The sequence below is a fragment of the Schistocerca piceifrons genome, chromosome 9 (assembly GCF_021461385.2).
Source record: "Schistocerca piceifrons isolate TAMUIC-IGC-003096 chromosome 9, iqSchPice1.1, whole genome shotgun sequence".
Classification (NCBI taxonomy): Eukaryota; Metazoa; Arthropoda; class Insecta; order Orthoptera; family Acrididae; genus Schistocerca; species Schistocerca piceifrons.
The window spans coordinates 207,898,509-207,909,924 of NC_060146.1; positions in this window are offsets into that span (position 1 = coordinate 207,898,509).

Here is an 11,416-nt window from a genome sequence, read left to right on the forward strand (position 1 = left end):
AAAATGCGCGTTAATTTTCACTAGCAGGTGAGTGTGCACTTGATAGAGCTGGAAATGAAATTATGAATATTTTTGTACTGGATCAGGATTCGGACCCACATATTTACCTTTGGAGGAGACCTAGAGAAGACTGCAGTCTTGGGAAAAGGAACGAAATGAGTGAACTATACTGTTCCGAGAGATTCAGATCCTCGAAAGAGGAGATACGAATGCGAATCACAGTCCAGCACCAAATTTTTCAACGTCTCTAGTTCAATCAAGTACAAGTAAACCAAGAGCCCTGTCCCTTTAAATGGCTATCGGTTCATCAAATAAAATAAAATTTGCTAATGTAAGTAAGCTTACTGGCGACTGTATTTCTGTTTACAATGACTTCCGCTATGTCATTTCCCAACGTAAACTGGCTCTGCCCAGTTGGTAATGAAGGAACGTGATGCTTAATGCTGATTCTGGATTATAACGTCTTTCTCTTGAGGTTACCAGAGGTAAAATAAATCTGTTTGTGCCTCTTAAAAGCAAATGCCTGAACCCACGCATTGCACCTGTGATAGTTCGTTCCACCAGACCATTGTGGCCACATTTCCCAGCCCCTGGAATGTGCTGTAACGGATGATGTGCTTAGCTTACAAAATTAATCACGGTGGAAAAAATGCGAGTCTTAAATGGTTAAGTAGAAGCAAGCTTCTGACGCAGAGATTATGCTATTCTCATGTCAGCAAGATGTAAAGACTCTTCTAGGCATCATAGGCTGGATGTGAAGCCATTTTGATTTTTCACAAATTCAGAAAATTTCTTAGTTCGAGAAAATCCACGCAGTCGAGTCTCACTATTTGAACCTCTGTAATTCGATCGTGTTGTCAAGACCCATGTAAGAACTTCTATTTATCGAAGAAACCTCATGCGTTTAGGGAAAACTTTTAGTTGTATTATTACTTCAATTTGCATGAACTAAGTGTTACATATATATATTTTGAATGTCGCCCAACACGAATCTGAAGTTAGATTTTCAATATTCAAAACGGCTAATCCAATATGGAGGACCAAGGATTATGTTTTGACCAATTTTTTTTACCAAAAATGTATTTTCGTTATTTACGTTTAGTCTGCAATTCAAGGAGTACTTACCAACCCTTCTTCTAGCTCGAATTGTTCCTAGATAGCAATTCCCTGTTCTTCTTGGCAGGAAAAGCCGATCTGTCTAATAATCTGGATATGCAGCACTAGGCAGCCTGCACTCCTCATTGGTCAGTATTTTCGGCGAGTATGTTTGCATGCATTCTGCAGTATGAATCATTTTGTGCACGTGCGTCACGGGACGAGTTTTCATCTACATCTACATGTATACCCTGGAAATCACATTTAAGTGCCTGGCAAAGGGTTCATGGAATCACCTTCACAATTGGTAATTAATTAAAACCCTCAGCTACCGACAGGTGTTGTTGATATACCTCGATGGGGACAGCTGAAAATGTGTGCCCCCGACCGGGACTCTAACCCGGAATCTCCTGCTCACATGGCAGACGCTCTATCCATCTAAGCCACCGAGGACACAAATGAATAGCACGACTGCAGGGACTTATCCCTTGCACGCTTCCCGTGAGACCCACATTTCCAACTGTCCACAATCTACATACGTTATGTACCTAATAGGTATTTGCCCATCCACTCATTACTAGCGCACACTGAGGTGGCGATTCCCGTAAGAGTTCGGGCAGCCTGTGCCCATTCGCACAGACGGTCAGTGGCTGGGTAGCCTTTAACTATATATATATGAAGATAGTAACTGTTCTCGAAAGAACAGGCGCCACTGACGACCGTGCAGCTTCTCTAGAATAAATGATAATTAATTGAAACCCACGGCTGCCGACAGGTGTTGGTTCAAATGGCTCTGAGCACTATGCGACTTAACTTCTGAGGTCATCAGTCGCCTAGAACTTAGAACTAATTAAACCTAACTAACCTAAGGACATCACACACATCCATGCCCGAGGCAGGATTCGAAACTGCGACCGTAGCGGTCGCTCGTTTCCAGACTGTAGCGCCTAGAACCACACGGCAAAGTCATCATCAATGGTATCTGTTCTTTCGAGAGCGGTTACTATCTTCATATACCTTCACAATTCTCTATTATTCCAATCCCGTGTAGCGAGCGGAAAGAACGAATATCTACATCTTTCCGTGCGAGCTCTGATTTCCCTTATTTTATCGAGGTGATCGTTTCTCCCTATGTAGGTCGGTGTCAACAAAATATTTTCGCATTCGGAGGAGAAAGTTGGTGATGGAATTTCGTCACAACGAAAAACGCCTTTGTTCTAATGATGTCCAGCCCAAATCCTGTATCATTTCATTTCAGTGACACTCTCCCATATTTCGCGATATAATCTGCTGCCCTTCTTTGAACTTTATCGATGTACTCCGACAATCCTATCAGGTAAGGATCCCACACCGCGCAGCAGTATTCTAAAAGCGGACGGACAAGCGTACCTGAGCAAAGCGTTTCCGACTCAAGTGTGTCCCATGGCAACCGTCTGTCTATGGTAAGCTCCTATGGAACCAAACTGCTGAGGTCATCAGTCCCTATGCTTACACACTACTTACAGTAACTTATGCTAAGGACAACACACACACACACACACACACACACACACACACACACACACACACACGAGGGAGGACTCGAACCTCGTAGCCAATCGTAGCGACGGGGGAGCCGCGCGAACCGGTTTAAGCCGTTTGAGACAGCACGGCTGCACCGCGCGGATCATGGCAACCGTGACACTGCTTCAAACAATGGGCTGTAGAAACTTTTGTAAAGCACGGATTACAAAAAACCTTTCCGTTACAAGAGTCTAGACAAGTGCACCTTTAAAAAATGCAACTACAAATAAATTGAATTTTCGAACGTTTTGAATGAGAACCTGACCTTAAGGAACACCGTTGATCAAATGTCGCAGGGATTATGTACCCAGGTTTCACATGTGGGTTAACAGTTTCTAATCAATATCCGCAATGAGCAGGGCTTAAAACTTTGAAGCGTTAAATTTCAAGGGCCGTTCTCTTGTTTGCAAATAGTTTCACAGCGGAAATTTCTCTAACTTTTTTGCTATAGGAAAAGGAGGATAGCAATTGGTGGAGGGGGGAGGGGAGACGGGGGGAGGAATCTTGCGTCTCCCACCTTGGAATCTTCAGTACAGAATTTTTATTCATTACGAGATTCTCAGCCACTTGAAGAAGTGATTTCCCGTGATTCTGCAAAACTTTTCCTTTAGCCAATCGTAGCAACTAACTTTGGCACATAAATAAACTGTAGAGTGAACAACTTTTCTGGGAACACTTTTATTTTTAAAATCATGAGAGGTGGAGGGTATTTAGTTAGTCGTGATGCATTTCAAGTGCTACCCACAACTACTTCTCAGATAAGAAATCTAACTATCCAAAATAAGGATAAACACTTGTTAAAGAACGCTCCTCTTGCTCAACCTCTCTACAGTACGGCACTTGCTTGACCTGCACATTGCAACCCCAATTAAAATCAACCGAGCAAAAATGTGTGCACCTACTGTTCATAAATCACTTGATTGTTGCGCTCCTTACTTATGCAATAGAAGACTTCAGGCTTTTAAATCTTGGTACCCGAACACAACATGCGAAGCTATTATCCTTTCCATTACACCTCACAACCAAGTAATGTCACTCAGCTTTCTTAATGCTACAGAGTGTCACACAAAGTACAGAATTTCTTTTCTCGTCAGTTACTCGCAAACGTGGACCCCCCTACACAACCGTACATTTGGTTTCAGACGAAGTGTTACTTGCAGAGGAGTAGGATAACGAGCTATCGGCCTTGCAATTGAGTTGGCCGAAGCAACTTTAGGCACGAAGGAGATAATGATGTTTCCCTCCGAGAATAATTTTGCCTGGGCTGTAAGCGGCGCACAGCTCAGCGTTTACAAAGTTGCCAATTAAATCTCATACCGGGAATACTATTATTAAGCCCAGTTTCCACAGCAGCGAATGGAAGCGAACGCAACCGTACGAACGTTTGCAGACCACTTGCCAGTATTCACTACCTTTCGTCTACGAGGTCTGTTCAAAAAATTCCGGAACTTTGTCCACAAAATTTTTCTACGCTTACCTTCACTTATTTGTATATGATCTCCCCCACGACTGATACACCGCTCCCAACACCGTTTCCACTTCCGGGAGCAGACTGTGTTCGCCTTTCGCTGGACCGCGCGTCTATCGTTAACAAATCTTCGTCCTCTCAACTTGGTTTTCAACTTTGGAAATAAAAAAATGTCTGCAAGGGCCAAGCTGACCTGACAAGCTTTTTATTTTTTGATCGTTGAGAACATTTCCCTACCCATTGCGATGACTGAACCTTGTTCTCAACGTCATAACTGCAGACCCACGTCTCATCACCAGTTGTAATTTTCTTGAGGAGCATCTCGTTCTCATTTGGGTGATCCTAAAGCTCTTCTCAGATTGCGAGGCGAAGGTCTTTCTGCTCTTGACTCATGAGCCGTGGCACGAATTTGGAGGCAACACGACAGTTTCCAACATGCTGTATTAGGATTTCACGATCCAACTGCAATGTTACATTCTTCTGCAATCTATCGGGCAGTCAGTCTTCGTTCAGCACGCATATTTTCGTTGATGTTCCTGACACAAGCGTTGTTGGCAGAAGTCGAAGGACGTCCTGCACGGGGGTCGTCTTCCGTCCGGCCGTTTTTAAACCGTGTGGACCATCCGTAACACCGAGTACGGCTTAAGCACTCATCACCATAGCCTTCCTGCATCATTTGGTGTGTGTCTGTAAAGGTGATCTTGAGTTTAGCTTTTAAGTTCCTATGGGGCCAAACTGCTGAGGTCATCAGTCCCTAGGCTTGCACCACTTACACACACCCATGCCCGAGGGAGGACTCAGCCTCGGACGGGGGGCAGCCGCATGAACCGTGGCAAGGCCCCAAAGACTGCGCGGCTACCCCGAAAAGCGGTTTTCTTGAGTTTCACGCAAAATTTAGTGTAGGCGCATTGCTCCTCTATCCCCTCTCGAAGTTCGCCAACTGTGCGACACAGCGTTCTACTCAATACAGCACTGAACAATAAGCTAACAGACATACAACAATGAAACTTCCCGCAGTTACACATTAAGAACACGCGTGTGCAGGGATGTCAACTGCATTTCGCCCCAACACGCCAAATGTTCCGAAATTTTTTTCAACACACCTCGCGTATTCAAAATTTAGGGTATGTTCTAGAAATTTTTAGCAAGTAGGCTTTCTCCGGATAGCTTACGTGTATCTTCAGGCATCTGCCAATTTCTTCAGCATCTCTGTTACATTCTCCTGTGGGCCAAACAAACCTGTAACCATTCGAGCTGACTTTCTTATGAACAGTTCAATATCCCCTGCTAGTCGTATATGGGACAGGTCCCACACACTGGAGCAATATTAGAGTATGGGTCACACCAATAGTTCTAAAAAGATCATCTTTGTGCACTGATTATATTTCCCTTTAATTCGAACAATGAATTACAGTCCGCCTCTATCTTTACCTTTGACTGAGACAATGTGATGGTTCCACGTCTTACTTCGTTATCACCAATGTTAAGATTCTCGCTGCTCCTGTTTATGCTTCATTTCATCACTTTTGTCTTTGATTTACTCTCACCCCAAATTCTACACTCATTATATTGTATACTTCATTCATCAGATCCTGTAGTAATTCACTTTCACTGAGGACGATAATATTATCAGCAAACCGTGTCACTGATATCCTTTCACCCCGTATTTCAGTCTGAATCTTGAACCTCTCTCTTATTTTCTTCATTGCTTTTTTGATGCACACATTGAACAGTAAAGGCTAATGAATATATCAAAGTCTTACTCCCTTTTTAATCCTTGCACTTCGTTCTTGGTCTTCCACTCTTATTTCCTCTTGGGTCTTGTACGAATATATTACCCGTCTCTCCCTAGGGCTATTTTCTTCAGAACTTCGATCTTGCACCATTTTACATTGTCGAACGCTTTTCCAGGTCTACAAATCCTATGAACGCGTCTTGAGTTTTATTCAGTCCTGCTTCCATTTCGTATCCTTACAATGAGTTAAACCGAGGTATTTGTGTAAGTTGACCGATCGAAAATGAGAGTTATTGATGTTGTAGTCATAGTATCCTATGTTCTTTCGTTTTGTGAAGTGCACAATTTTAGGATTTCGAACATCTAAAGCAAGCTGCAAAAACATCCGAAATTCTGTTTGAGTCTACGTACAAAAATGCATTGTTAGAAAAACAAACTAAACCAAGGGACAAAATATCAGTAATGAACAACGTAGAGTCTCTACGGCTAATCTGGATTAAACTGCGCCATCATCTTCAGCAACAATCAGGGCACAATCCAAGGAGGGATCTACACCTACATGGATATTCTGCAAAACACATCTAAGTGCCTGGCATAGGGTTTATCGAATCACCTTGACAATTGTCTATTATTCCAACTTCATGTTTTGAACTGCCCAAGGTGTGTTGAAGACTAAAAGGAGTCTGTCACGGAAGACCGTATTAAGTGTGATAATTACTCCCAACAGTGGCATGAAGAATGCACAGCTTATGGTCATGGTGCATTTTCTTGTTATTCGTGTTAGTGCGTACTCTTACCAGACGATGCGGCTACGAGTGCGAACGAGGAGTCTCATATATATAATGACATTTAAGGTTTGGGTTAAAAGTTACTCTGATAAATGTTGTTCGTAATTAAATGAGCAATGGTTTGCTATTTGTTTCTTTTAACTTTCTCATCAACTTGAAATGACCGATTAAATACTAAGAGCATACTCCTTCCTGACTTTCCCCTGCAAAGGCAAATTGATGAAGTCGAATAGTTTGTAGGAAGAATTTTTGTAGTTTCATGACTTTAGGTTGGCATGACTGAGATGAGCTAAGAGCGGCTGACTAACAAAAAAACTTATTTATAACCTTAATGTTGCAATGAACATTGACATGTTGGGTTCAAGTTTCCACATTAAGTGAGCAACGTTCAGCGATGCGTTTTCCCTTTCAGAAGGTGGAAAACGGCCAAAATATTTTCTCTAATGATTTTTCAGTGTGGTCGAAGCTGTGCGAACGACGGAAATTTTCGATAAATACGTAGGACAGTTCAAAAACAATCGAACTTCAGTGACGAATGAAAAACGCCGTGGCCGGCCAATTGAAGTGTCTCCTCCTCCGGTTAAAGCCGGGTCTGACGACATTACTCCTGATGGGCGACGTGTTGCATTAGAACTGTATAGCAAAATAGCTGCAATAGGTAGCGGCACAGTTCGTAACGTTGTCAGTAACATGCTCAAGCACAGCAAAACAAGTCCAACGTGAGTCCCGAAAGAATTCACACAACAACACAAGGAAACAAAGAGTGCCATGAATGTGAAGGTGAACGTTTTCTGATCGAGATTTTAACGTGTGATGAAACTTTCGTTCAAAATGGTGAACCCGACTCGAAAGGACAAGGCGTGAAATGGAAGCACACCAGCTCACCTGTCCGAAAGAAATTCAAAACTCGAGCATCAGCGAGGAAAGAGATGCTGGCCATCTTCTGGATGCCACAGTTGTATTTTGGTGATTATTTGGAAGATCAGCATACAGGACGCAGCGCTGACGACTCACACATACTGACCAGCAAAGTAAAGCCAGCGATGAGAGGAAAGGGTCGCCAATGTCAAAGAAAAGACGTGATAATATTACACAACAATGCTCGCCCACACACAGCGCAGCTGATCCAAGAAACCACTGGAAGGAAAAAGAAACCATAATGGGCTGGGAGACTACGTCATCGTCCCTTCAGTCCAGATTTGACTTCCGTGAATTTTGATTTTCATATTGCTGATACTATGCAGAATGGAAGCTGTCTGCAGTGTAATTAACTCATAAGAAAAACTTCAAAAGTCAACCACATTTGTAGAGCATTTATTGCTACCTGTTTGATCCGCTCAAGGACGCATCGCGTGGAAAGGATTCAGCGACAGCGAGTAGGTTAAAACAATTTCGGTTTTACTTACTTCATTCGCATTTATCGCCTATCTCTTGCCCAGCAGTATTTCGCAAACGACTGTGAAAAGCGCAAGTGGCACCCGTATATAACAAGACCAATATACATTTGCCTTCTGAATATTACACCTGTAATGGGTCCAACCTAAGGCAGTTTAAAAAAATTGCAGGTGACACTTGTGTACAAGAAGAGTAAAAGAAAGGATGTGCAAAATTACAGACCAGTGTCCTTGACATCGATTTTCTGCAGAATTTTAGAACGTATTCTGAATCTGATTATAATAAATGTCCTAGACAACGAAAAGCCTATGTCCATAAATCAGCACGGTTTTAGAAAGCTCGTGTGAAACGCAGCTTGCCCTTTTCGCACATTATATACTGCGAACCACGGATGAAGGGTGCCAGGCAGATTGCACTCTCCTAGATTTGAGAAAAACCTTTGACACTGTGCTCCACTGCACGCTGTTAACGGAGGGCCTCGTATGAGCATACGGAGTAGGTTCCCAGATACGTGAGTGGCTCAAAGACTATAACAGGTACCAGTACGTTCTGGACGGCGAGCGTTGATCAGAGACAAGGGTATCGTCAGGAGTGTAACAGACAGCTGTTATTCTCTACAGACATAAATGATGTGACAGGCAGAGTGAACAGCAATCTGCCGCTGTTGATGATGCTGTCGTGTACGGGAGAGTGTCGTCATCGACTCACTGTAGGAGGATACAATTAACGCGAAGCGCGGACAACTGAGAAAGGGGCAGGAGTCAGTGAGGTACTGAGCCATGCCGACGCCGGTGCCTCAGTCAGCTGCGCTATGTTTGTCGGTTGAGGACCCAGGACACGAAGAGCCTCATCGAGGTGGTCCCATATATTCTCGATTCCGTTAAGCCCGGGAAGCCTGGTGGTCGGTGGAGTACAGCAAACTCATCCTGGTGCTTTTCAGACCGCGCACGTACACTGCAAGCTGTGTCAGAGATTCAGTTGTTCTGCTGGTAGGTTCCGAGGGAAAACAAACACTATGTAGGTGTGGCATTGGTTCCGACGGATATTTCTGCTCATCCACTGTGCCTTCCAGAACGACGATATCACGACGGGAGTGTCACGATAACGTTTCTGAGACCATAACGATCCTTCCTCCTGTCTTAACCCTGCCGTCGACTGTTGCAGGGTGTTCACTTTCAGGTGAATCACGCCCTTCACGCCAACGTCTGTCTGTCACTTGAAAAGCCCGCTTGTCACCGTGCAGTGGACGCCCAGTCGCAGAACTGGCGTGGAAATTCAAGACTTCGTCCCCGATAAACAGCAGTCAGCATAGGTTTGTGGACCATGCGTCTGCTGTGGGGACCCACACGCAGCATTTTTCGCCTAGTGGTCTTTGAAGAGACACTGTTGGTAGCCCCTTGCTGAACAGTTGCACGTTATTCACCTGCAGCCTTCTTTAACTCCTGTCATATGGCCCGTGGGGCTCCACAACGGCCTCAATGTCGGTTCTGGACAGCGCCATACTTGAAATATGGCAACACGCCAACATTTTACGAACTTTGCCGTTTCGAAAATGCGTCCACCCGTGGCCCGAAAGGTAATGATTATGTGCTTTTGGATGCCACATAAATCGTTGAGTTTCCGCATTACGCATACCCTACACTGCTAGTGCTGCCACCTGCTGTCTGTGAGTGGTTATTGCACATTAACGTCGGACACAGGCGGTGATGACGATAATGTGACTGGACCGTGTAGTTGGAAAAAGGAAAGGAAAAGGAAACAGAAAGGGGAAAGGATGCTAATTGGTACCAGGAGCACCGAAAATGTGGTAAGTACACGAATTGCCTGTGCATGAACTCCGGACGAAATAGGAGCAGCGGCAGTTTAAAAATTGTAAATGGTAGAATCACTGCTGAACAGTAAGTTTCTCGCCCAACCTGACGAAACAGATGTGGAGATTGAGAAACGAATGCATAACTGCTGGCAAAGAGTCTGTTTTCCGAAGGTTTAAAGAGCAATTTCAAGATTTGCGAGATAAAGGTTTAGATTACGTCGCAAGTATGACGAATTATGAGAAAGGCTGCACTGTGTAAGGGAAGCTACTGGGATGTCCCATAACCATGGCACTAATTCAGGGATTCAGCTGCGCGAAGAGATTTTGAAGGTGACTGAAGTTTTTTTGAAAATAGATAATTAATCTGTTCCCGACAAATGAATCCTGGTGATCAGTTACGAAGAAGGGGAGAAAATGTATAAAAATAAATCTCTTCTTACGGAGGGACATTTCAGAGTTGTTCGAAACAACTGAAGCAACTGTACACCATTGCATATTGATATCTGAAGCACGGAAGACTAGCTTTTTTACCAGAGGAAAGTCAAAATAATTGTGAAATATTTTTTTCTGAACCGAGAACTGTCATAACTGGGTTGTCATTTAAAACTGCAGTGCTAGACTTTGAAATGGCTGCAAATTAAGCTATGGAAACAGTTTTCTCCGAGCCATCTATTTCCAGTTGTAATTTTCATTTCAAGCAATGCCTGTGGAAGACATAGAAGAACTGGGATTAGTGGAGAAATACAGGGATGAAGAAGTAGTTCGATTGTCTTGCCGCATGTATGCTGTAAAGCACATCTTTCACCGGACTGCCTTGATGATGCATGGATGGTAACAGCGTATCAAATGCCCAGTGGCGAAAAGATCATGAATTCGTAGACTATATAGTCAATCAATAGATGGAAAATCCTAGTACACCATCTGAAATGTAGAATTGGTGAAGACAGACAGTCGACCGAAATTATTTCGAAATAAATTCACTTTTAACTTGGCTTCAGTTGCATAAGGTAATACCTCGATACCTAACACAACAGTATCAAAGTTATCTGCGTTCATAGAATTTATTTCCAAGTGATTTCGGTCAGCTATTTACCGTCATCAATTCGATGCACAGGACCATGAATGCTGTCGAAGTTTGGCATAGCAAAGGTATCTGAACCTACAAATTCTGATCAATACGCTGAAGGAGAATGCAATAAAATCAATACCTGAAATTAAAAAAAAAATAATCCATTGGTCAGCCTCTTCAGTGAAAGAGGTAAAAGATACATATGTGTTGAAAAAGAGTTAAAAGATATTTTTAGAACACGTAATGACTCGGTGGATTTAAGACGTTTAAAATTTACGACATTCCTACGAAAAGTTCGTAAAATAAGACAGGAAGTAGTGTTGTAGAAAGAAAAGGTAAAAAAAAATTTTTTTTAAAACACGGCTATGCACTATGTGCATAGACAGTTTTAAGCCTAGATAAAATGTGGAGGGGCGTTCTTATTACAAAAACGACAGGCAGAGCCTCCCCATGGTCGCGGCTTCCTTTGCAGGTCGGAGAAAACGAAGCT